We start from the raw sequence: 26,761 nt of genomic DNA, 5'->3' as shown, positions 1-26,761 counted from the left end.
CTCTCTCAAATTCTACACACACAAGCACAAGATAGATTGATGTAACATACATGCAGCTGCATTTAGTGTCCTCTCCTTCTGGCGAGGCATTAAGAGTGCATCGTCAGGGTCTTCCGTCATGCCCAGGGAAGCAGGTGCAAGGCTTTGACCTGGTAATGGAGTACAAGGGGAGATCGAATCGTAGACAACTCCCTTTGTGGAAGTCTGGAATGTGATTGTCTTGAATATGTGTATGGTATATGTGGGAAGAGTATGCTTGAAACGCCTAAAATACAGCAAATGCTTATATGAAAGAGACAAAAAAAATGCACTGGGGATTCCAAGCCACTTGAGGACATCATCTGAAAAATCTTTTCTATTTCATGTAGAGTGTTGATCAGGTTTTTATTCAAAATGTTATTGCTTGTCATGCAACTATTCATCATTTATTTAATCACCATTTTATGGGGGGTGAAGATTAAAAAATCCATTTGCATTATTAAGCATCCAGCCACTGACTAAAACAGCGTTGCATTAAATCCTCCATTCTTACTTTTTTCATTGAGTCAATTTGAGAGAGATGAGTGGGCATTTGGAAGATTGTAATATCAAATGCATCTGATTAAAAGTCATATGAGAGAAGTTAAATGAAATGCATTAGTTATACCTTATAAACAACAAATTCGAGCTTCATGTGTTTACAATTCATAGAACATTAATGAATATAATTTTCTGTTCCATGTTCATTTTAAAACTGAGGTGTATTTCATCATCCCACTTATAATAAAAATAATAACAATCATAATAATAAACAAACAAATGATTAAATATTTTCTTTAAGAAATGTAGTTTTGACCAAACATCAGTAAAAGGTGTTTTGAGTTTGAGGTAACATCTCTGTTTGACTTTTTCATGCCAATTTGCCACTGCTCCATTATAATGCAAATGTTTTGTTTTGTTCTTTTGTCTCAAACAGATGGTTTTTAGTAATAGCTAGGAATTCACATGAAGATGACTCTTTACCTAGCAAATCACAGTTGCACAAATCTGTAACAGACAAAAAGTATACTAATAGCCTTTTTAAGGCCTTGATCTTTCAAAGTATAATTCAGACATAGCTGAGCCAGAAGCCTCCTAAGGGTCTCCACTCTCCTCTGCTGCCCTGACTATATAAATTGTGTTTCTGTAAATTTAACAAGGGAGAGAAGTAAGCAGCTCACTGATATATATATATTTTTTACTTCTTTATGAATTTTGAATTTTCTGTAAATGATCTAAATATCCAATATCATAGATAAACTTTATAAGCCTGTCTCACATTTCCCACTCCAAAGTAGGAGCAGGCAGGATGCTTCCCAAAAGGTTGGTCATCTCCCCTTTGGAAATAGAACATTCTAAATTATTTCAGTGTCGTGAGCGAGTGTAGGGTGGCATCTCAATTCACAAGATGGTTTAAATTCAAGTACTCAACCATGGTCAGAAGCTATATTAATGACTCAACAAATGAGATGTCTGTGAATGATACCACTTCCTTTGGTAGGTCTACTGGTCTGAACAGCTCCCCCTGGCACTACTATACTGTTGAATGCACCACAGCTTGTGTGTCATTCCAATTTCCCCACTGCCACTGGGTAAGGACTGTTAAAGTGAGATATTATAGTGGAGGTACAGTCCGGATGTACATGGTTACCTCCATTATAATGTCTCATCATCGAGATAAAATACAAAAGAAATAAATAACTCTGATACGAATGTCTCTAATTTTGATGTCATATGGCTGGAAATAGTTATAATTGCTACGAATTGCATTTGACTTCCTATGACCGATAGTGATCTAATGGGAAACCAATTGGATAGATTTTTTTTTTTTTTTTTTTTTTTTTTTAATTGAGATTTGTACAGAGATAGTTTAAGTTGGCTGGGACCACAAAAAAACAAAAACATTTTAGATTAACCTAGCAATCAGCAGCATCAAAATGCACTTTACCTGTTGTGTTTGGGTGCTCTTGTTGCCAATTGGTGATTACTTTGATTTGAGTCTTTCACCATATGTGTGTGTGTGTGTGTGTGTGTGTGTGTGTGTGTGTGTGTGTGTGTTAGACTGTGAGAGACTTAACAACTGTCATTACTTTTAATAGCCATTAGACACTTAAAGAAATGTTTTGCAATGTTGTATTGAACATGTACCCATCAAAGGCCTCTGTCCTGACATGAATATAAAACAGCAAAGCAGAAAACCCTGGTCTATAACCTCAAGTCAGCCATTTGCTATGCCATGTGTGAGGGTAATGGGAGAGGACACAAGGGGTTAGGGATGTGACATTCATTGCATGCACCCCTAGCTATGGTATGCATGCCTGAAGTGGTGTGTGAAAGTGGACCGATTTAGGCTGCTAAGACTGGTGACCGTCTGTCACACATGCAGCAAAGTAAATTTGTGAGAAATGAGCCCTTGTAGATAGTGTATTGGTCATGACCGCAGGCAGTCAGCATCCATTTATGGTAATAGCGTTGGGCACAAGTCTAGTTTTTCTACCTCAGATCCTGCTTGTTTTTTTGTCCACACTGCAAAGAATAGGCGGCAATATTGTGAAACCTTTTTGATTGTCCGCTATAGACCTTTTTTGCCATCAGAGTTTTGCTCTTTAATTATTTTACTGTCACCTTTAAGTCCTGTGGGCTGAAATACTTTAATCTCTCACCATCATTGGATGTAGTGTTTATGTTCTCTTTTATTATGTAACTACTTTAACTATTTTAAAAATGACCACTTTATGTTTGACTACAATAATATCTGATCAAATTTGATTTAATTCCAGGTCATTGAAACATGACCCTGGGTTAATATCATAAGTTAATATTTCACTCTCTCCTGTTATAACTTTGGTCATTGAGACAGTGTTCATAGGCCGTTATTAGTGAGTGATGGAGTGATCACTAATGAGGGGGACAGAGTCTACAGCCAGGACTAAGTTGATGAAGTGTGATAGATAAAGGAAGAAATTGTCCTGCTAATGTGTAATTGAGTTTGAAAAGAGATCATCATCTCCCGATATGGAGTGATATGATAGATGACTGCATATTATTTTATTATTACTGTAGCTTTTTAAATATGAGATTTTTCATGTTTTCTATGTCACTTCACTTCACAGTTAATAAGGGCTTGAAGAAAAGTCCCCGAGTAGGTGGTAATTTCACAGGCCCTCATTTTCTGAATTTGACAGTTATCCTCAGATGGAATTACATCAGCACATAAAGATTCAAGATTCAAACTGTTTATTTCCACATGCACTGTATAGAAACATGTTTCCCTATACAGTGAAATTCCTACGTTGCTGTCTGCAGTGCATTTAGATATGTATTGATAAGAAAAAATGATTGTGTAAATATTATCATAAATATGAGCAGTGTTGGCAGTGCGGTTAAGACATTTGAGTGAAGCTTGGTGTAAAGGATTCAAGGATTCATTCAAGGATTCAAGACTTTTATTGTTGTTACACAGAGAGCAACGAAACCAAAACAGATACAAACCAACCTTAAAAGGAAGGATACAACACAACAATACAGCAAGCAGGATCACAGGGTTAGAGATATAAGACAGAATAAATATAAGACAAAAAATCTGAAATAACATCAAGAAGAATAAATGGACAAATATTGAGGAAGAAAAAAGTTAAAAAAAAAAAGTGAAAAGTGAAAAAAATCAGTAGGTACGTGGAATTCTTAGGGTTTATTACTACTGTTATTATAGTACTGAATGTAAGGTAAAGACTGTACGTCAAGTTATAAAGATAGTGTTTTAAATTATTATTACCATGTTTTTATTGTTATTACTAATTTCCAGAGCCTCAAGAACAAATCAGGTATTAGCTTCTAGATACAAGATACACCTTACGAACAAAGCATTTATTGCCACGTTGCTGTTTAATAAATTCATTTCATCACAGTATTAAATTACCTAACATTTTTTATTTATATATTTTTATAACACTCTATTAACACACATATACTAAAGAGACAACGTCAATGTTGCGTTCACTGTTTAATCACAAAAGGAGTGACATAATAATTTTTCATTCTTCACATACAGCCCCTTAGCTTGATTACCACCCACTCCCATCTATCAATTGCTCTCAGACCTGTCAAAGCTTCTCCTGAAGCACTGCGCTGCTCCATAGTGACACTGTCATAAAGATTAAATGTGTGGATCACAGTTTCTTTGGTCAGACACCTCAGCGGCATTGGGTTGGAATGGCATCACCTCCCTATCTGGGCCATGCCATAGCACACCCAGGTTTCAGACCAGCAGGAGTTGATCAGTCAGCAAGCAAGGCATTAATCTGCTGTGACACAATGACTCTTGCTTTGGAGGACATCCTGGACTGGGAAGCAGTCCAACAGCATTGCACATTGCTGTTGGAGTAATGCATGGTGTCAGAGAACCTGGCATGGATGGAGACATGGGGGATGAAGGGGTGGAATGGACAGAAGTACAATGCTGCTCAGATATTGAATCAATATACAGGAGAAATTGAATGTGGGTGGGAAAAGAGGCTGATATAACATGGCATAAAGCAGATAAGGACCCTAAGATACAGGTTGGTTGAAAAAGCCTGGAAGATATCTTTCTTGGCATACTCATGTCTAGTTTCTCGTTCACAAATCGAGGCGCAGGTATTCTAACTTCTCGACTTTTTTGTGGAGAGATAAACTCATAATATAACTCATAGAAATAATGGCATCACCTAAAGTAGGTATGACTCAGTTATTAACATTTAACACGTAAATAGCATTAAGCACTAAATAGCAGTCATGATACGGGGCCCTCCTATTTCTCCTGATAATGTATGCCAATGCAATTGCCCATTTTCATTGAAACACACTCTTCACATCAATATGCACATCTCTCCATTTTCAATGCAAATAGAATGAGACCACCTGCAGGTATATAAGCCTTCACTTGTGCCATGCCTGACAGTTATTAAAATACAGAAAACCTGTTGAATTACAATGACGACAGGATTTATTTACAGTTGCCGGAAATGTGGGCTTTTCAGTGAGTCAGTTTTGATTTCAGAATGCATTTGTTGGTAGTATTTGTATGTTTTTGTCATGTATTTATTTATCTATCTTCATTTATAAGTGGTTGTAGCTTTAGTTATCTGTTAATGTCACGTTCAAGAAAGGTGTGCCTGACCCAAACTCAAGTCTTCTTGACCAGGAAGGTGAATGGAGAGCTGTACCAGGGCATGGTTGTCTCAGGGATAGGTCACGGGTGTCTCAGGAACCAGGAGCTAGCCAGGGGTGACAGGAACTAGGCGCTGGTAAGGAAGCACAAGGCGATGAATGCCCCGGGGAAGCAACCAACAATTTGGCACCAAAGGGCTGGTAGCATGCTCCTCTCATCCTCCGGTTAACAAGACCTGAACAGCGGCAGGTGTGCGGAGACCTCCAGCTGGAATCATTCACCTGGTCAATCAGGCTCTCTGGTAACCGGGGCACCCAGATTCCTAGTCCTGTATCCCGACAGCTAAAACATGCAGTCATGGTAAATATTAAATATAGGGAATTTACTGAGGAGTATTTTATTTGATCTTTTTTCATTCATTCATTCATTCATCTTTCCATTTATTCATTGCTTATTATTTTTTTCTACTCTGACATTCCCTCAGTCATTGTTTTATTACATACTTAGTTTTAACAAGTGCCTACCAAAAGGCTGATAAGCGATGCTATGGCTGGCTCTAGCAAGGAAACCAAGCAGGTCAATGCTGTAATGTTCAATGTAAGAGATGAAACAGATGACTGAAGGAATACATCTCCCATACAATCCTTCACCCTCTGTATTGTCTCAAGCCATGTGACACTTTGTTGATAAGGGAGCTGCTGCACTGAATAAGAAGAAATCCTTCCCAGCAATCAGCCTTCTAACATGGGAATTATGATAAATTACACACCTGGGTCACATGCACAGGTGTTCAATATAAGACAATCTGGGTGAAAGTCCTCCCTGCAGAAATCCCAAGTCACTTCCAGTGTATTATTGAATCAGTGTGTTAAGTGGTAGAGTAAATCCAATAGCTGTTGTCTCTAGAGTCTCCACCTCCCTCCTTTGTCTCAGTGGAACGGTGAGCATAAACATCAAAGCAGAAATTACATTAATGTAGCACTGATATTAAATCATGCATCACTAAGTTTCTTTCATATGAAAGAGTTTCTTGATTGTCTCTATGCATTATGCTTCAGCCTCTAGTCTATGCAGAGTTTACAGTGTCTTGCTCTAGTGCAATGATCCGATGGATGCATCAGAGGCTAATCGTCAAATGCATATGCAAAGAGGATCAGGTGCAGTGAAATCATCACTGCAGAGCTTCCCCGGGGCATAGAAGACAAAGGCTGACGACCTGCACTGAAAATGAGAGGGAACCTGCTGCCACAAATAACAAGAGAGATAACAACGACAGGACACATGCCCACCCACTGGGAGGGCACAAACAGGCCAGAGTGATTAATGGAAGCGTGAGAAAATCCATGAAAACAAGAGACGCAGGCAACGTTAAAAGACTGAGTAATGCCGAAAACATGCACACAGAAGGAAAAACATATTAGTTTTGCCGCTGTTGTGTGTCTTGCTTTTAAATCTGAACCATACTGTAAATGCCTGTGGGCAGCAGAGGAGCTGAACCATGCATTAAAAGGCCTGAGGGCAAAATCAGAGATTCACCTCACAAAGATTCTGTGGTGCATCACCATTAAACATCTCAATCTGTTACACTCCTTGCCCTTCAGGTGATAAAATACACCATCGCAAAATCAAAAGTTAGTACTGCAAGTTCACAATTTTCAAAAATACATCTCACTGTCAAGGGGACAGTTAAAACAAAACAGAGACATGATCAAATAAATTTCTTTCAGCCGTTCAAAATTTTTGTCTGGACTCTAGTGTTACCATTCCTCTTGATAAACTCATGGAAAACCTAAGTTTGGAATGTGGTGCAGTTGTTAGTCCCAGAGGTATCACAAAGACACTTCAAAATATCTCTATGGTAAGAAGAGTAGTGATTTATGACATGATGGCCAGTTCGGGGGTGGGTATCTGCAAAAAAAGGAAATAATTGATGCATAAAAACACCACCAAAAATCCAGCAGGGTCTGAACTATGGACAGTAAGGCCATTCCCAGATGGAGTGGAGCAGGTGCTAGAATTTTTCGGGATCCCTGAATTGCGGGAAATTGCTTAACCTTTCCCTCGAAGGTACAATTCATCCCAGGCCCTTACACAAAAGATCTGCCAAGACCTTTCATACAGGGCACCTCAGGGTGGGTGTCATGCAGCTCCTGCTGCTCAACAGCTGCTAGCCAGCCATGCACTACCAACCTCTTAACCTTGGATGACACTGAATCTTTTTTTTTTTTTTATACACATATTAATTTAATTTGCAATCAACAATGAATGCTAGTTTTTGAAACAGACACACAGTTTCTGCAGGTAGTTTTATTTGTATAGGTGACTGAAAGGATGAGCATTCGCATTTATACTGCCTTCTTTATATACTATGTGTTTCTGGTGTGCTGACAGGGTTAATGGCAAGCTCTGCACTCTCCCAAAAGCCATCAGTAGAATGCCCTTTGTCAGATTAATCAGACCCATTAGGGGCTTATGGTCTGTAAAGATAGTAAAGGAGCAACCATACAGGTACTGATGGAAGGGTTTTAGGGCAAACGCTACAGCTACTCATTCATTCTGTGACAGCAAGTACCCCTTTTGCTGCTATAGAGAGTGTGTGTTGCATATGCTGTATTTGATTCTCTTTCCAAGGGTATTCTTCATTTTTGCCCCATATGTTGAGAAAGGATTGGACTATTGCATGAAGGATGGCAATGCGCTCTTACCAGTGTCAAGGTCTACCAACAACAGCCTTTTCTTTACCCTCTGAAATGCCTTTTTCTAAGTATTTCTCAAATCATTTATGCTGTTTCAATGCAGTAGTTAAAAGAGGGGAAAGTATAGGGTGTAGAGTGTAAAATGGTAAAGTCAGAAGTTCTCATAGAAGTTGATTAGGCCAAAAAATTACCTGGGCTCTCTTTCAGCCTCCCAACATGGGCCTTTGGTGGGAGTGTGTTCCAAAGCACCTGTTGTCTGCTGCTATTTTTTCAATTTTTTGCACAAGAGTGTTTGTATATTTCTTATTTCTGATGTTCTATGCTTCTCCTATACTTTCTATGCCTCTGTTTTTAACTTGATAATTTAACTTAAAATAATAACCACAACCTAACTACCTCTACTGCCCTGTCTGATTCCTTCTGTTTACCTTAACTGTCGTACGATGATTTATGACACCGTACACACAACCCAGGTCTCCATTGCAGTATGAAAATTAATTGAAATGTCTCAGCATCTATATGAAAATAACTTATGTGTTTTGTTTAGTTGTTGTTGTTTGAATTAGACAATTTTCCAGGGAGAGTCGGATGGAAAGAGGAGAAGCAGAAGTCTGCTGTAATTTCAGTTATTGTCCTTGAATTATCATTATCAATTAGAATTATTTGCTGAAAATACCAGAATAGTAATATACTCATCTGATGCTTATTCGAAGAATTTGTAAGTATAAAAATTTTCACTTCAACATCCATTCAATTAATTCTAAAGTGTTTTACCAATTTTCAAATCAAAGTCTTACATTTAATTAACTTTGATTATCAATTATGGTCGTATTAGGTGGCAGGAAAAAAATACTTATCCCCAGCATCTATTGCGTCCTGCCTGTGTTATATCGAAGACAAATGTAAGAATCAAAACAAGAAGAAAAGAATCCTTCATAATTTTGCTTTCAGACATTTGTTGGGACATCGGATCCTGACAAAGTGCCCCATGCTATGTGGGGAAAATAATGGTGCAAAGAGGATGTATGGTCAGAATCATTGGAAAAACTTTGATGTCAATTGTCATTCTAGTAAACCTTAGCAAATTGTCTTGCAAAAAGTCGCTTGATGGAAAAAGTAGAAGAGAATACATCAACATCCATCTGAATTGCCACATGTAGTTAAAGGTTGTCAGGTTCGTAGAAGCACCAAACTGCATCCATGATCATCTGCTCCATAAAAATAAGTAATTGCATATTTCACAACAATATTGTACTGCAAGATGTTTTTATTCTTTTCTTCTGATCATGTGGTTCTTTGTAAGAGCTTCATTGCATTCATGGGCATATCAGCAACAGATAGAAACATGTATGTCTGCATTGTTCATGCTGATATTTTGAGTTTTATTCAATTCAACTTTTAGGCCATATTATTTAATCAAGTTTTGTGCAATTTATGTGACTGATTACGTTTCAAAACGCTGTTTTCTAGTCGCTTACTATCTCTAATCAGAGATATGAATGGTGATCATCCAGTTCTTCCTCTGTGTATTTTCATCCCATGTACATTAGAATTAGATCACTTCTGCTTGTGTCCTCATACTAGAGAGCCGTCATACTGTAAATACTGTAAACGGTTACTTTTGAAGCCTGGCATCTTACCAGGTCTTATTTTGGGCTTTTATCTCAAATAAAAGCTGTTTGAGAAGAGCATTTTGGTTTAATTGATACATTAAATTTCCTGAATGAGAACAAGATCAAAAGCTGCATATTGCTGAAATCGCCACAACCCATTACTCAGTTCTTCATTCATAAATATCCCACACAATTTGGTAGACACTCTCATTTTGTATAGCAGTTGATACAGTTGATATAGCAGTTGAGACAATAAATAAAAAAAACTAGAAAAATTAAGGATGTAAAGTCCTGTACTGCAAATGCCAATTATATTCAAATCCTTAACCAGACTGACTGAATTTTGCTGGGTTGGCACGAAACCTGACGGTTTGGTTCTCACCAGAACATTTTCCTTCAAATTGTAACTAGTAAAAATAACAACTCATTCAATCACAGTTTGTTTGTTTGTTTGGTTTTTTTTTTGTTTGTTTTCTTTTTTCTTTTTTTTTTTTTTCTGAATTACAATATCCAGGGTAAAAGGTCTTTCAGTTCCCAGAGCCAACCTCATTTGGGACTTCAGCAAGCATTATGGGCAGGAATGCAATGCAGTCATCAAATGCACCCAAGCTCTTTGTCATGAGGAATTAGCACAGCTTGTTTAATGTCTTTAGGATTATGATGATGTGAATGGTAATTACAATCATGGTAATGATGATTAAAATGTCGATGCCTCCAAGGTAAAACAAAATGAGCGAGAAAGAGGCTGTAAATGAATTGGTTTTTAAATTATGAAGTACTGGCTATTGGAATATTATCAAAGCTGAAAAGTGATAAGCTTTACAGTCAAACTTTAAATCTAGGGTACAGTTATTTTACATATACACATGTACATTGTATTTAGTCATTTGGAGTCATTTTTGCCTAGTGTCTTGAGAAAAAGATCAACAGACTTAACCACAATAGACTCAAGAGTAGGTCTTAAATATTCTGTGAGGCAAAACACATGGACGTCAGGCTAAGAAGTTTCCTGCATGTATGTGGGATTGAGGGAAAATATTGTCTCTGTGGTTTTGTAGTCTCGAAGAGATCTACATTAACATAAAATTCAGATCTAGCTCTAGATATAAATGTATTAGAAATAACTAATCTTGAGTTTCAATTCAGGCCAATATAATATTTTTAACTGTAACAATTTATGTATAATAGAGACAATAATAATAGTAATAATAATAAAAGTCATCAGTATAATGTTGTGACTGTTCTGAGAGTGGATGGAATTAACGTGGCTTGATTATTATGATAGCATTTGGATGTATTGCTGAGAATATAATAATAATAAGAAGAAGAAGAACAACAACAATAATAATACTAATACTACTACTGCTACTGATAGTAATAATAATTATATTATTATTATTATTATTATTATTATTATGAGCTAGCCTTTGTCTTGGGGGCAGCAGCTGAAGCAGACTTCCCCCTCTCCCTTGTCACTTGGTCCAGCTTTTCCGGTGGGATCCCAAGGCGTTCCCAGGCCAGCCTGGAGATAACCTTCCAGTGTGTCCTGGTTCTTCCCTGGGGCCTCCTCCCGCTGGGACATACCCAGAACACCTCACCAGGGGGGTGTCCAGGATCCATCCTAATCAGATGCTTGAGCCACCTCATCTGTCTCCTTTCTATGTGGAAGAGCAGCAACTGTACTCTGAGCTGCTTCTGGATGGCCAAGGTCCTCACCCTATCTCTTAGCAAAAGCCTGCACACCCTGCAGAGAATGCTCATTTCAGCTGCTTGGATCCATGAACTTGTTCTAAGACCTACATTTCGTGACCATAGGTGAGGGTAGTAATGCAGACCAATCAGTGTATTGTGAGCTTTGGCCTTTGGCTCAGCATCTTTAACACTAGGACAGAGCAGTGCAGAGTTTGCATCACTGCTGACGCAGTACTGATTCACCTGTCGATCTCCTTTCCCATCATTCCCTCACTTGTGAACAAGACTCCAAATACCTGAACTTCTCCATTCTCCTGACCTGGACTGGGCACTCCAGAATTTTTGGCTGAGAACCTCTGTGTCGGATTTGGAGGTGCTGATCCTTATACATACCCTCCTCTTCACATTTGGCTGCAAACCGCTCCAGTGAGAGCTGGAGATCATGGTTCAATGAAACCAACAGAACCACATCATCCACAAAAAGCAGGGACACAATCCTGAGGTCACCAAACCAGGTCCCCTCGACTCCCTGACTGTGCCAACAAATTCTGTCCACAAAAGTTATGAACAGAATATGTGACAAAGGACAGCCCTGGTCCAACCCAACAAGTCTGACTTATAACCGGCAGTGCTTTGGCACTGATCATACAAGGACCCGACAACCAGGGTTCGGTACCCCATGCTCCCGGAGCATCCCCCATAGGACTACTCACGGGACACGGTTGAACACCTTCTCCAGGTCCACAAAACACATGTAGACTGCTTGGGCAGACTCCCATGCACCCTTGCAGGCCCTGCAGAGAGTCTAGAGCTGGTACACTGTTACGCCGCTATGACAAAAACCATATTGCTCCTCCTGGATCAAAGGTTAAACAACCCATCGGACCCTCCTCTCTAGCACTCCTGAGTACACGATTCCAGGGAGGCTGAGGCCACCCTATTCACCCAATCCAGTGGCACTGCCCCGGCCTTCAATGCGATGCTGCAGAGGCATGTAAGCCAGGATAGCCCCACAATATCCAGAGCCTTAAGGAAGGACTGAGGAATTTTCTGATTACCTTGGCAATTTCAGCCAAATAGGAGAGGGCATTCTAGTGTGCCCTGACTCTGCATATATTCTTATTCTTATTCTTATTCTTATTCTTATTCTTATTCTTATTCTTATTCTTATTCTTATTCTTATTCTTATTCTTATTCTTATTCTTATTCTTGCACCTATAATAATAATCATAATCACAATAAAAAGTTGTCAAACATATTATAATAGTAGTAGTAGTAGTAGTAATATTAGTTGCAGTATTTTCGAAATCATACATCCAAATATAATCATAATAATCCAACCAATGTTTCTACCAAGCCTTCTCAGAACACTAAAATGCTGACAATTGTCCCCTGGTGACCCCTGGAGAAAATTCTAGACCCTTGACCTAGCCATCTATAGATATTATTAATGTTTACATTCGACTAATGATGTTGTGTCACTTAGAATGCATATAACTGCCCCCAATCAATCTTAATGTAGGCATTCAATTAAAAAAGAGAATATATGAGATTCAATATTCCCCTATATAATTTGAGACAGATGACATTTAAATGATATTTTAAAGCAATACACCCTAACTCTCTCACGAAATGCCCCACTTTTCTGTCTATAAGCCTATTTGGTTTGAGGATACTCTGATATATAGGTGTGTGTGTGTGTGTGTGTGTGTGTGTGTGTGTGTGTGTGTGTGTGTGTGTGTGTGTGTGTGTGTGTGTGTGTGTGTGTGTGTTAAAATGGGAACTTCACACCCAGTTTTTATTTCAAAATAGATTGCATGTTGATGGCTGTAGATTGCATGTTGATCAATCTGAAGCATATTATTGGATGGTGATGCTTGACTCTTATTTGTAGAACGAGCAACTAGTAAATAACCTCTATCATTCCACTGAGTTTGCTGAAATAAATGGATGCTTTAAAGTTTTTGATAGCTCACAAATAAAATTAGTTCCATCAAAACATATCTCATAAGGACACACCGTCTGCAAGAAAACACACAGTATTTGTTTGACCATCATGTTTTAAAAATATGCTAAAGGTTCATCAAAGTAACAAGGCCCGCTCATGGTCATTCACATAATAAACTGTGATGATTTGAATTCAATTACCTGCTGGAAGTAGTGTGAGTTGTGTTGGGAGTGAGCCACAAAGTCTGCAGAGAAATGAAGTTTAGGTGGACAGATGGGCCAGTAAAAAACATCGTTCACTGAATACTATACTTTAATTGCGATTGACCCACATAAGTGTCATTTCAGCAATGATAAGAATGTTGCCTTAATGGTATAATATAATGTAATGCTATAATAACTTGAAAAACTATTTATTTCAAATAATAAAATCAATTTGATAGGGCATTTCCATTATTTTAATCACACCTAGGTTGCAAAGCCACAATGACCAGTCATTTAGATTACTTGTTAGCAAATCTACCCTTATGTATTTCATTCAGAATTCTAAACACAGATCCTAAAAGCAATATATTTTTGTTGATAACATTTATCCTGCGTAAGATAAAATATGCTAAAACGCTAATACGCTAAAATACAATAAAATACGGTAGCCCTCTTCTCCTTTCAGCTTGTCCCTTGGCCACAGTGAATCAACCTTCTCCATCTGACCCTATTCTGTGTATCCTCCTCTCTAACACCTGCAACCTTCACATCCTCTCTCAGTATTTTGATAAATCTTCTCTTTAGTCTTCCCAGAGACCTCCTGCCCGGCAGCTCCAAATCCAGCATCCGTCTACCAATATAGTCACTATTCTTCCTCAACTATCTCAGTTTGGCTTCTCCGACCTTCTCTCGAAATCAACTAACATGTGCTGTTCCTCTGATAGACTCATTCCTGATCCTATCCATCCTGGTCACTCCCAAAGAGAACCATAGCATCTTCATCTCTGTGAACTCTAGTTCTGCCCCCTGTCTTTTCGTCATTGTTTCTAGGCCACACAGCATCGCTGGTCTCACCACTGTCTTGTACACCTTTCCTTCCATTCTGGCTGATAGTCTTATTACACATGATACCTGTTACACTTTTCTCCACCCATTCCAACATGCTTGAACTTGATTCTTCACCTCTTTTCCACACTCTCTGCCATTCTGGGCTGTTGACCCCAAGTACCTGAAATCCTCCAACTTCTTTATCTCCACTCCCTGTAGCCTCACAGTTTCACGCAGGTTCCTCTCATTCACCCACATATACTCTGTCTTGCTGCGACTAATATTCATTAGTTGCTAGAGCATACCTCCACCTCTCTAGATTTTCCTCAACCTGTTCCCTGCTCTCTCTACAGATCACAATTTCATCTGCAAACATCATGATCCATGGAGATTCCTGTCTAACCTCATCTGTCAGCCTGTCCGTCACCACTGCATAAAAGAAGGGGATCAGAGCTGATCCCTGATAGAGTCCCACCTCCACCTTGAACTTCTGTTACCCCAACAGCACACCTCACCGTTGTTAACCCGTGCCTTATCCAGTATGAGGTCATTAGGTTTTTATTCGCTTTTTTGTTTTTGGCAAAAGTTTTACACCTGATACCCTTCCTGACACAACCCTCCGCATTTATCTGGGATTGGGCCGGCTCAGGGAGACGCTGGCACATGCGCCCCTGAGGCTGGCTCAGGGAAACACTGTCCCTGCCACCCTGAGGCTGCAGTGTTAGTATTAACAGAAGCTATCCACCAGAATTACATATTTTGGATGAATACAAATGGAATGGAGCTGGCAGAGTTTTGTTGAACTTCAGATAGCTTGTGGTGACTTAATTCTCTTTTCTGTCTCTTTTGTCTTTTTGGTCATGCACTCAATGACCTTTCTTTCTAACCTTTTTTTTCCTCAACCCCTATATTTGTCAAAGGGTTGCTTAGTGTGACTGTCTCCTTATGCCGATAAAATTCACTCAACTGCATGAATTCCCACTGTTCCAGCTTGCTACCCCATCACCAAAAAAGTGTAATTTGTTTTACAACCAAGTTAAGGATGTCTGTTTTTAAAATGCACATTTTATCACATTTTTTTTCATCTCTATGTTATTTAATTATGTATCAAATGAGTTGACCTCTCAGATTCTTAAAGCAATATTGGGTCACAAATAATAATGTGGCAGGAAGCAATACAGTATCTTTCTGTTGGTAAATGGGAATCCACAGTGCTTTGGACTGAGGTGATTTTGGACAGATAGTCTCTTCGGTGCTTTGTCTCATTCGCTTTATACCTTATGAACACAGAAATTAAGGTGGATGTAGCTGAAAGTCAAAGGTCATGTATGCTTTCATATTTATCTGTCAACTATTTCATTGAGAAATATTGAATGGTTAAGGAAGGAAATGTAATAGGAGTTAAAATCTTTAGCGCAGCACATCATAGATGAATTAGGCATCCACCTAAAGCAAACATTATATTTGTCAATGGACATTGCTTTTTTTTTTTACTTCTCCAGCATTTGGTTGGCTCTGCATATAATCCTTACAAGAGATATGGACAACTACAGACTGGGCGGATGAGCTGCTCAATAACTCCTCAGCATGATGAAGGAAAAATATCATGTAGGATATGCTATTCACCCCTCCTCATCTGTTTTAGCAGGCCTCTCTTTCATCTGTCAAGTCTAATGAACAGATGTTGCTCAGCTGTTGGAGTCAACATGATGGACTGAGAGGCTGCCAGGCACATCCTTCTGCTGAGAGTAAGTTAGAGGGGTCATCTGGACAGTAAAAAGCATGCCAGGGAGCCCTGATTTTTATGTTCTTCATCTTATTTTTTCCCCCACACTACCCTTATCTCTGACATTCAGAAGCCTTTCCACCTTAAGCCACACCCCATCATTCTACCACCCACTGTCCTGTCCATCTGAGCCCTTGTCAGCCATTCTGTTCAACTGATCACTTACCTGTAATGTGCCCTTGTCCACAACTGGAGAAACCAGCTGAAAAGGTCAAAATATTTATAATAAGGTCAACAAACCCTCACTGAAGGATATAAGACAGAGGGGAAATGAAAGGATGTAGGGGGCTATGATGGAATGAAGGTTACATCAAAAGTCACTCAATATTTCAGAGACAGTGAATAATATACTACAAGAAAATAGGGTTAATACAGAAATTAGTCTTTTCGTGGTCTTGAATAAATACATTTCGTAAAATGAAATTTAAATACATGGATGCGTAACAAAACAAAAGCACTAAATAAGCTATTTCCCTTTAAAAAAAAAAAAAAAATTTCCATGCATCATCTGCACATCATATTATCATGGCGGTGAAAATAGAAACAGTTCCATCCAAAAACTGTCGACACAACGGCTGGAAAAGTAAATACGTAATTAAGTACATGTAAACCCTAATCACTCCTGATGAGCCTATATCATCAGGAGTGAGTGAGAGAGTGTTAATGAGGAAGACCATAAAACACTATGATTGCCTCCAGGATAGAAAGGGACCATTTAAATTAAATCAATTTGCTATAAAGTTTGCCTAGTGTGGGCAGAAAGGAAACTGAGATATGGGAAGCTATGTGTATAGCCCCAAATTTTGGATTCACTTTTTTGTTTAAATTCTTCACTCTAGGAATTGTTACTATTGTGAGAAAAAGTAAAAGGCTGATGCAGTCAGTTCCCGTTGTGCCAGTTACACTGAGACAGATGCGAAATACTGGGATATCAAACAACAAACAACAAGATGTACAGGTGCAGGGAGAGACTGCTGTTGTATAGCAAACATCATAATGGCACCAAAAGTCAGAAAACACACACACACAAACACACACACACACTCAATTTGCAATAATGACATACACACACACCCTACTGAGCCATTATTGAATGAAGATGGGGTAATGGAGATAATGCAAAATATGATCACCAAAGCCCTAATCAAATGTGAATAAAGAATGGTGCCCTATTTGGTTCGATATGTCTATAAAATTTCAGGCCCGGCAAGTACACCGCCTGCAAACACTACAGCAAACATGCTCCACCGAAAAAGAAATACAAAAATAAATGAATATATAATTGGATAAGTGAATAGCCCATAACCATCACACCTAATTCACTATTTTAAAAGAGAAAAAAATGTACCTTTATATAAAATTTTATGTGTATATGGTTGTAATATCAGCTATGTACATTTTTTCTTTGTTTTATATTGTTCATATGTGTTTATTATGTGTTAAATATCAAATTTCCCAAGTCGCATTTCCCTTGGTTGCTGTTATTGGTCTTTGATGATGATGTAAACCAACCTGAGGTATGGACAAAAATTCACCAGAAAATAACCTGTTGTAAAGGTTGAGATTATGATTATCAGTTAATTTTTAGGCTTATCACATTGATATTATCGTTCAATATTCCCTGAACTTTCATCTTTCCTGCAAAAAGTCCAGAAAATGCTAGGTGTATAGGGAGACTCCATGTTGTCCCTTATTCCCAATTCAATATGAAATGCAATTGGTTTGTCTCACATTTTACTCCCAATCTACCAGTCGACCACCTTACTCATCTCATCTCATTCCTGAGCAAAGTGCTCCCCTGATGTTGAGAGATACTGAAAAATAGCATAGAGCATTGCATTGAATTCAAGTCTGAAAAAAATATAAATACAATATACAGCAATTCTGTAAAAAAAACCTTAGATAGATAGATAGATAGATAGATAGATAGATAGATAGATAGATAGATAGATAGATAGATAGATAGATGGATGGATGGATGGATGGATGGATGGATGGATGGATGGATGGATGGATGGATGGATGGATGGATGGATGGATGGATGGATGGATGGATAGATAGATAGATAGATAGATAGATAGATAGATAGATAGATAGATAGATAGATAGATAGATAGATAGATAGATAGATAGATAGATAGATAGATAGATAGATAGATAGATAGATAGATAGATAGATAGATAGATAGATAGATAGATAGATAGAAAAAGCCCTGTTGGTTCAATTTGTTTAAAAGTTGTTTTTTTTTCCTTTTGTCCTTGGGTAACCACATCTATGTTTTGATGCCAAATGAAGCAACCAAGGTTTCCCAAAGCTTTCCAAGATGAGCTTGTGCTTCTGTGCAGAAACTCATACCAGAGAGATTGTGAAATGTTTGCCCTACTATACCCTAACCTCTCATTGAGGCTCTTGATGTGGGGCAGGTTGTTTTATTATCCTTTGTGCTGTTTAATGTGGGTCAGCAATCTTTGGAGTCAGAGCTTTGATTCTTGTCACTCCTGGGTTTCATACACCATACAACCACAGTTGGCTCCTTATATTGAGGGGGAAACACACCATATAATAGCAGCACAGACGGCATTCTATATCAGCTGTGACGACCACTGTACAAGCAAATCAAACTTGACTTAAATCGTGTCAGGTCACACTAGCAAATAATATACCTTATAACTGCATTGAAACACAGCAAAAATATTGATGGAAGATGACTATTTGAAAACTAAAAAGGTTATTAGCTGAAAGATAGATAGATGGATAGATAGATGGATAGATAGATGGATAGATAGATAGATAGATAGATAGATAGATAGATAGATAGATAGATAGATAGATAGATAGATAGATAGATAGATAGATAGATAGATAGATAGATAGATAGATAGATAGATAGATAGATAGATTTTTTTTTCCTTTTTTTTTTTTTTGCTTTATTAATTTATTTATTTACTTGCCAACAAGTCTTCTAATGGTAGGCTCGAGGCATCCAATCTTATCACACTGGGCTTTGTTCCTATGGCAAACAAAAAGGATTAAGATCATGACAACTGGCTGAATTTCTTTATTTATCATTTATTTTTTTCATTCTTGTTCTCTCATCGTCACTAGCGGAGAGAGGGTGTTATAAAGAGACAAACAGTCATAGAGCGACACTCATGGAGATTCAATTTTCCAGGTGGGTGTTCTTCCTCCTCGCCTCTGGGCCTACCACAGCTCCAGCAGTGCTCACTTAGTCAGCTGGAGAAATCGTCGTTCCTAGATGGTTCCCCCTTATCCTGGAATATAATCAAATGGCATCGTAGAGGGACACCTCCCTGCCAACCCCTTCGTCTTACTTTAATATGTAACTACTTTGTGCAGTCTGGCTCTATGTTGTCCCCTCAGAATTAAGACAAGGTGCAAATACATTGGGCAGGCTAAGCTTAGAGGTACAAAACTGTGCAGAATAATACAGCTGCACTCCCAGTTCCTCATTCATTCTCCACTATAAATCTAGTGTCATTAACTTGAGTGCTGATAGCCTGTATTTCTTCTTGGTCACTACTGGCTCCGTCCGCCACACAGAGTAGAAGATCCCCTGTTGGCTTCCTTTTGGGCTCTCACAGTTCTGTTTGCTTCCTGTTTGCAGTTCTCGATGACTTCTGCCAGCTTCTTGGGCACTTGTTTATGTCGCCATCTGTGCTGACCTTGTGTCTTGGAGTCTGACAAAATATGATGGAGAGAGGCACTGATGCTGAATTAGACTCCAGTTTTTTTTAGCTACTACAGTTTGGAAAGTTCAAATAATTGTGTATCAGAATATCAAAATTTCAAATCAGAAAAAAATTGATAAATAGAAATACACACTTGAGAAATACGTACATACTTTCACAGAGCTGTCGTTTAGAAAAAATGCTAATGTATACTAAAAAATGTGCATACTATGTTTGATGGCTCAATCATCCATTAGCAGAATAATTAGTATGCTCAGTGTACACTTAAATGACATGGTGCACTTTCTGCAGCGACAATGTCAAAGGTTGGCCTGTGCGCTTCAATTGACATTTTAAGCTGAACACCAAATTATGTTATTCTCATTCTAAAATTTTATTTGATGAACTTTTTCCCTTGTAAATGTCCTTAAATGTGTTTTTTTCCCACATGTTGCAGTGCAGTCAGTCAGTCACTCCCCTGATAAGAACTGTGTGCCTGCTAATTTGCCATGACAGCCCATGTCATCAGGGTTTTTTTCTTTCTTTCCTTTCCTTGTACCCGTTATTATCAGAGCTGCTCATGCAAATGACAGGGAGACCTTAAGGGATATAATTTTCTATTAAAATATGTTGAGCCTAATTACAGATAAACGTCACGTAAGCTGCAAGAGATACAGAGACCCAGACTGAATAGGTGATCAATGGAATACGGAGAAAGGGACCAGAGAGTGATTTGGCCTCATGATATTATATTTTATGTTCAAGTCTTTCAATGTGTGTGTAGGAGTCATTAAGGTCATCTTTGAAATGTCTTTGAAAATGACTCCATCAACATGTTAGTCATCAGGGTCTCAGAATCCCCCAAATAAACTGCTACTGAGTCAAGATTTTGTACTGCATGTGTCCCAAAAGTTTAGTCAAGGACCCCTTCTCTATGAAAAGTTATGTCAAGGACCCCCTCGCAATGAAAGTTCCAGTTAAACAATGAATGGTACCCTTTCTCTAACCATGTGCCCTTACCGTTGGACATTGCTGTCCTTGAAGGACTGTCCCTTGTGCTTAGAATCTAGATTGAGTCATGAGTCCTGACCATAGGAGGTGACCTTTCTGTGCTGGGATATCTGTTTGTGAAGCAGTTGCTCATTTCCCAATAGTAGTGGTCTACTAGTGTTCCTTGGCAACTGGAGAGTGACAAAGATGAGGATTCCACTGAGGTGGAATCCTCATCCACCTCCTTTTCTGCCATCACAGTATTTCTGAATAGGGGGCCAAGTGACCACAAACTAACTAACCACATTTGGCATGACACTGTAGGTATTTCTGATGGCCTTGTTTTTCAACACTTCAATTAGATTTTATGAAAATTCAGTTTGCCCTGTGTATGTCCTCTCACTTCAAGTCTTTGTTTCATTGACTCATGCCCTTGCACTTATTAGTTCCAAACAGGTGTTACGTTTCTGTCTACATCCCAGTTAAAGAAACTAAGAAGCTAGTAATGTACCATAACGCAATTGAAAATGATACAATGTTAACTAAAATATCATAATTTCAACAAGAACACAATAATTATAGTAATACAAATACAAATCGTCATAATTGCCATGATGATGATGATGATGATGATGATGATGATGATTATTATTATTATCAATAACAAAATTAGTTTGATGAACAAAAAAAAAAAAAAAATGGAAAATTCCCCCAAGTGAGTGAGTGAATAGTTGTCTGTCTGTCAATATATGTGGCCCCTCGATTGACTGGCAACCAGTCCAGGGTGTGATGACTGGTGACAGCTGGGATAGGCTCCAGCATCCCCCCTCAACCCTGAGTGCAGGATAAGCAGCAGGTGATGGATGGATGGCTGGATGGATAAACAGGATAAGATGGATGCAAGAAGAAAAAATAACAGCAAAAAACTGAAATATGCCTGTAAAAATAATGCATTTAATCCAAGCTATTACCAGAAGAATAGAATCTAAAATGCTACGGCCTCATGCATTGTTTCACGGTTCTTTTATACTAGAGAATACCGCTTCTCTTCTTCTTTTTTGGTCTTTGAAATTGCAGACATTTACATGCACCAAGAGCTACAGTGCACAAAACTCCCAAAAGTGTAATATATCATCTGTAGTTCATTAGGTGACCACAGACCCAACTCCAGTGGGATGATCATATTCTATTAGCAATGTTTAATGGAAAACTGAGGTATATTGAATTCAGTGCATGAGTCCATGCTGAGCAATGAATCAGAATTTGGTTTCAGCTTTTGTCCCTTAAATACACACCCAACCACTGCAACAGAGGACAGAATGATTTGTTATTTATTCCCTTATACACTTCATTAAAAGCTAACATTGAGTGTTAAGAATTTGTTTTCAGCTATTTGTATTCTTGATAACTGGAGACAAAAGAGCGAGTTTCTTAACTCCATATATGCATGCACCACACAGACTTGAATATGAAAACCTTTATATCCAGGATTACATACCCAATTTCTGAGGGTTGTGGAGGACTGGAAGAGGGCACAAAGAATAGACCAACAGTCAGGCCATAATAGAATAACATATAACACTTAACCATTCTCTCATTTGGTATTTATCATTAATCCATTGCATGTTTGTCATCTGTGGGAGAAAGCCGGTGCACAAGGAAGAATTTCTGCAGGGTGAAGGAAAACATGCTTACTCCACACAGCAAGATCTTAAATATTGATTGCAGGAGTTTTAGCGCTCTATGAAAACGGTGATAGCGTTTACCCCACCAGTGCCGTGCCCTTGATAATGACTTGAAAAGGCTAAAGGAGAAGAAGAAAAAGAAGTTGCTTTCATATTTCACACTTCATATTTTAAAAAAAATGTGTATATTAGATGCTTTGCAGTTCTGGACCTGGCCAGTTTGTCAAAGATATGGTCACATATCTGCATTGGCCATGTTAAAAGCAAGTGTTTGTCTGTTTATTTCTATTTGGGTTGTTATCCTGTGTTTGTTGATATCTTGACAATTCCAAACCATGAAAACCTTTGAATATGTGTTTATGGAAAGCCTAAAGGAATTCACTGTGATACTTAGAGGAACATATTATCACCATTAAATGTTCCTGTCTGTCACTTGTGGGTTTCATAATTATAATAATTATAATTTATACTTTATTAATCCCTTGCAGGAAATTCCTTCTCTGCAAATGAAATCGATTCAGGAATGTTAGGTTCCAAGGACAATCACTTAACCCCCTGCGACATACCGACCCTGCACTGTATAGAAAACTGACCATTATATATGGAAATGTCTAACAAAGAAACAAAATAAAACTGGCGCATTTACAGAGGCGAAAAAGATGAAAAACATTCTGGGTTTTGTTTCATTTGCTCCATTTTTTTTTACCCAAGCTGAGAATTATAATAGGACAAAAAGTTGTAATAGGAATTGAAACCTAGGCTCCAATGGTTTTGCTATATTCATTTGGATAACATCCTTGTTTACTCCAAACAAAGAGAATAAAGTAAAAAGAAAAAAAAGAAAATTTGAACACATCAGATCCCCTAAACATTTATAAACATTGAGTTTCCTTAGGATGCAGTCAATGGCGATTGCATCTGAATCGCTTTCAAAGAGTATGTTTGCCTTGTGTCTTTTATAGTGAAACTGATGAACTTGTGGCAATAGTTTCTTCCTATTTATTTATTTATTCATGACGGATTAAATAAAAAGGACATCCATTCATATGCTGTGAATATCTCTATTAAACTGAAAGTTGGATGTACCCCACCATTCCTGCACCAACTGGAGAGAGAAATGCACTCAAGATATTTTCCTCTTGCAAGTCATATGGCAGAGCAACACGTGGTTGTGAGTCTCTCATTGCCTTTTAATGAAGTACCAGCAAAAGCAGAGGGCTTCACAGACTGACTTATCTTTTTCATCATTCAGTGTTTGGACACAGATGGTGTTAAAATATTCTTTTGAAGGCAGACAATGCTTTTAGAGAAGTGATGTTATCCTTTTTATTTATTTCTATAGCATCTTTACAAACACAAGCTGACCAACTTCCCATAAAAACAAGGTAAAAAAAAGATGAACATCCAAAAAAGGAACTCACACTTGAAAGAAAATAATTATAGTCTTGTTGAAGTCTATAATTATTTTTGTCTGGAAACACATCTTTATGGTTTGATAACATGTTAAAATTTAGATAACCAAGCATTATGTATTTTTATAACTATTCAATAAGTTGATGGCCAGTCTAGATTTAAGTGATCAAGATCAAACTTGTCTTGTGATGATAGATAGCTAGACAGACGGACAGGCGGACAGGTGGCGAGATGGACAGATGGACACACGGACAGGCGGACGACAGATGGATGGATATGTGGGCTAATGGTAAACAGACAGTTTTCCAGAGGGTACATATATGCCAAAACCAAGGACAAATCTATAAGGCTTGTACGGACCCCAGACATACAGTCAGAAATGGATTTGTACCATTTTCACTTTATGCGGGCAGCACAAATGAAAGGTTGAAGTGCTTCTCCCTCAGCCAATGATGTGAATAAATGGCTTAGGGAGAGCGGCCCCAGAAAGGACAACAAGCAGGGACTATAAAGTAAAAATAGCAAGCGATAGGAAGAAAGAGATTATAAGGGTACAACAATTTGTGTGCCAACCAGGGCACAAATAACACAGTGTCACAGTGTCAGATAGAAATGCTCCCTAACTTGGAAGGACAACAGGGGTTGGGATTTGGCCATCAAGGGTACAAGCTGTCAGTGTTCTCCCTTATCATGTCCCTTGGTTCCCTTCACTAAATCCCAGAGTTCGACATCAAGGCCATCTGATTTTGCTCTGTTTATCTAGTTCACTGTACCCAGTTTTTTATTTTTTTCCTGTTTTTACTGTTCAAAAATATTGCTCTTTTTGTCCAAGCTTCAGATTAGTCCCAGTGGATAAAACAGGACACCAGAAGGTCACAGCTGCTCCAACATAAAAAGATTGATGGTGAGAATAGGATGAATGAATCGACCAAATAAGACTTGTTGATTTTGCAGTAAAGCCATAAAAAAATCTAAAATGTGTTGAAATGCTGTTGCACATCGACTAGCTTCTAGAAATGTTATAATTGAAAAAAATAATGTCAAAGTTTCCATAAATATATACTTCCGGTTACAAAAAGAAAAGGTCAGTCTCTCTCTGCTTAGTTTATTGTTTGTCTGACCCATCAACCACCCTTCACTTTTGCCCTGGAAGGAATCTCTTTCCATATACATACTTATTTATGTTGAAAGTGAGTTTGTCTCATATTGATTCCATGGATGCACATCAGAGTTAGTTCAAAGCCAGCTGGATCTCATGCAGAGGCAAAAGGGTGCCTTGTGTGTTAATATATGATGCTCGGGGCCTTGAAATGCATCACTAGAATGTGCTGTATCATCAATTTCATCAATTTTCACACACATCAAAAGAATGATAGGAGGAATGCGCCCATGTTAAAAAAAGCAACTCCACATGCGAATATATTAAACTGAATTCTTTAACTTCTCTTTTTTAACTTCAATAATTCTGCTATAAAAACACGTATATCCTGTCAATATATCAATATAAGTCGCATCATATCACTGAGTCTGTCAAACAACATGGTAACTTGATATATTGCAGTATATCATTATTTTCACTAATGATATTTGCCCCCCGATTACCTTTGGGAGCTGCTTTTGTAATATTGGGTTTGAATAAAATCATGCATGTTATTCTGTCCGCATTCATAGGAAGATATCATCTGTCCTTCATTTCATACTAGCTTCAGGCTAAATGTGAGAGATGATAACATTTTTGTGGGAACATGTCATGATACCGTCATTTTCATGCAAGCAGACTTTAATCAATGCATGGTTTTCTGCATGTAATTTTGGAGTTTTTATGACTGAGAACATGCAGCACTGTTACACATACAGATGGGATTGCCAGATGAACTACAATCATTGTGAGCTCTACAAATGGCGGGTTGTGTATGACGTCTGTGTTTGATGACTGCTTGGAAACCATTCAACTTGTTGTTGGAGGAGTTCGATTGGAAGCATCTAAGCTACTATCCTCATTCATTTTGAGAAGAAATGCTACCTTCTCTCAGCCATCTGTGGCCCATACAACAGTGCTGTGCTACTTGGCCCCTTTCTCTCAAGGTGTCCAAGTATCCAAGGTCAACAGTACTGGACTGTTCCCTTTGTAGGTGATGTGCTGTTGAGACAGCAGGTTTTCCGATCATTTTTTTAATTCATGCTTAAAAAAAATGCCATTTTCTTTTAAGTACCTCACTGTGTAAAGTGGGGTGAATGCACAGACTGATTAATGTAAAAAGTGGGCCACTAAAGTTCTTTTCAATTATTGACCTCCATTTATTGTATGGGCGTTTTCCTTACTTCATAATTACTCATTATTGTATGGGTGTGCCCCAGTGTTTCCTCATTTTTCTGATCCGTCATATTTAAGTGTAGCTCATACATTTTAGGCGAGTAGCCTAAGTTCAGATTTTATGAAGCTGCATCACCTCTTTTTTGTGTCAGAATAACAGTAGGGGCTTCATGTTTTGTCATCAGGTCAGACCACAGGTCAAGTTCTGTTTCATTCTCATCAAATGAAAAAATGCTTTCGTTGAGTCTGATATTTTGCTGAAAGCCAGAAGTCTGGGTGCTCTATGTGGTAAAAAAAATGTGTGGATGGCTTGGTGGCAAAGCTTTGTCGCTTTGCCATCAAATACATCACCCATACCTTTGAACACAAGGGAAAAAGAACAACAGATTCCTCTGAGCTATAGAGGCCGGCCATATGGGATGTTTGTCTTCAAGTTGGCATGTGGAAAACAATAGCTTGCAACATTGTGTGTCAAGCAGTGAAGATGGTAAGAGATCAGATTAGGTCGGTCTAATTTTCCCTCGAGTGAAAAAGTGATGCCTGTGTCAATGATGCATACCGACTGGATAATGTTCTGCATATATGTATGTATTTCTCTTCCAACAGGCCAAGAATTACATTTGCATAATTTGACCAAACATTGCCCCAGCAGTGTGCCTTTCAGTTGATTGTTATAGTTATCCAGGAAAAAACAATGTTATTGAGGGCACAGTAGGAGAGGTCAACAGTAAATAA

This window comes from Fistularia commersonii, chromosome 17, assembly GCF_037954325.1.
Source record: "Fistularia commersonii isolate RoL2024-O1a breed Wild chromosome 17, RoL_Fcom_v1.0, whole genome shotgun sequence".
NCBI classification, from domain to species: Eukaryota; Metazoa; Chordata; class Actinopteri; order Syngnathiformes; family Fistulariidae; genus Fistularia; species Fistularia commersonii.
This window is presented reverse-complemented; position numbering follows the sequence as displayed.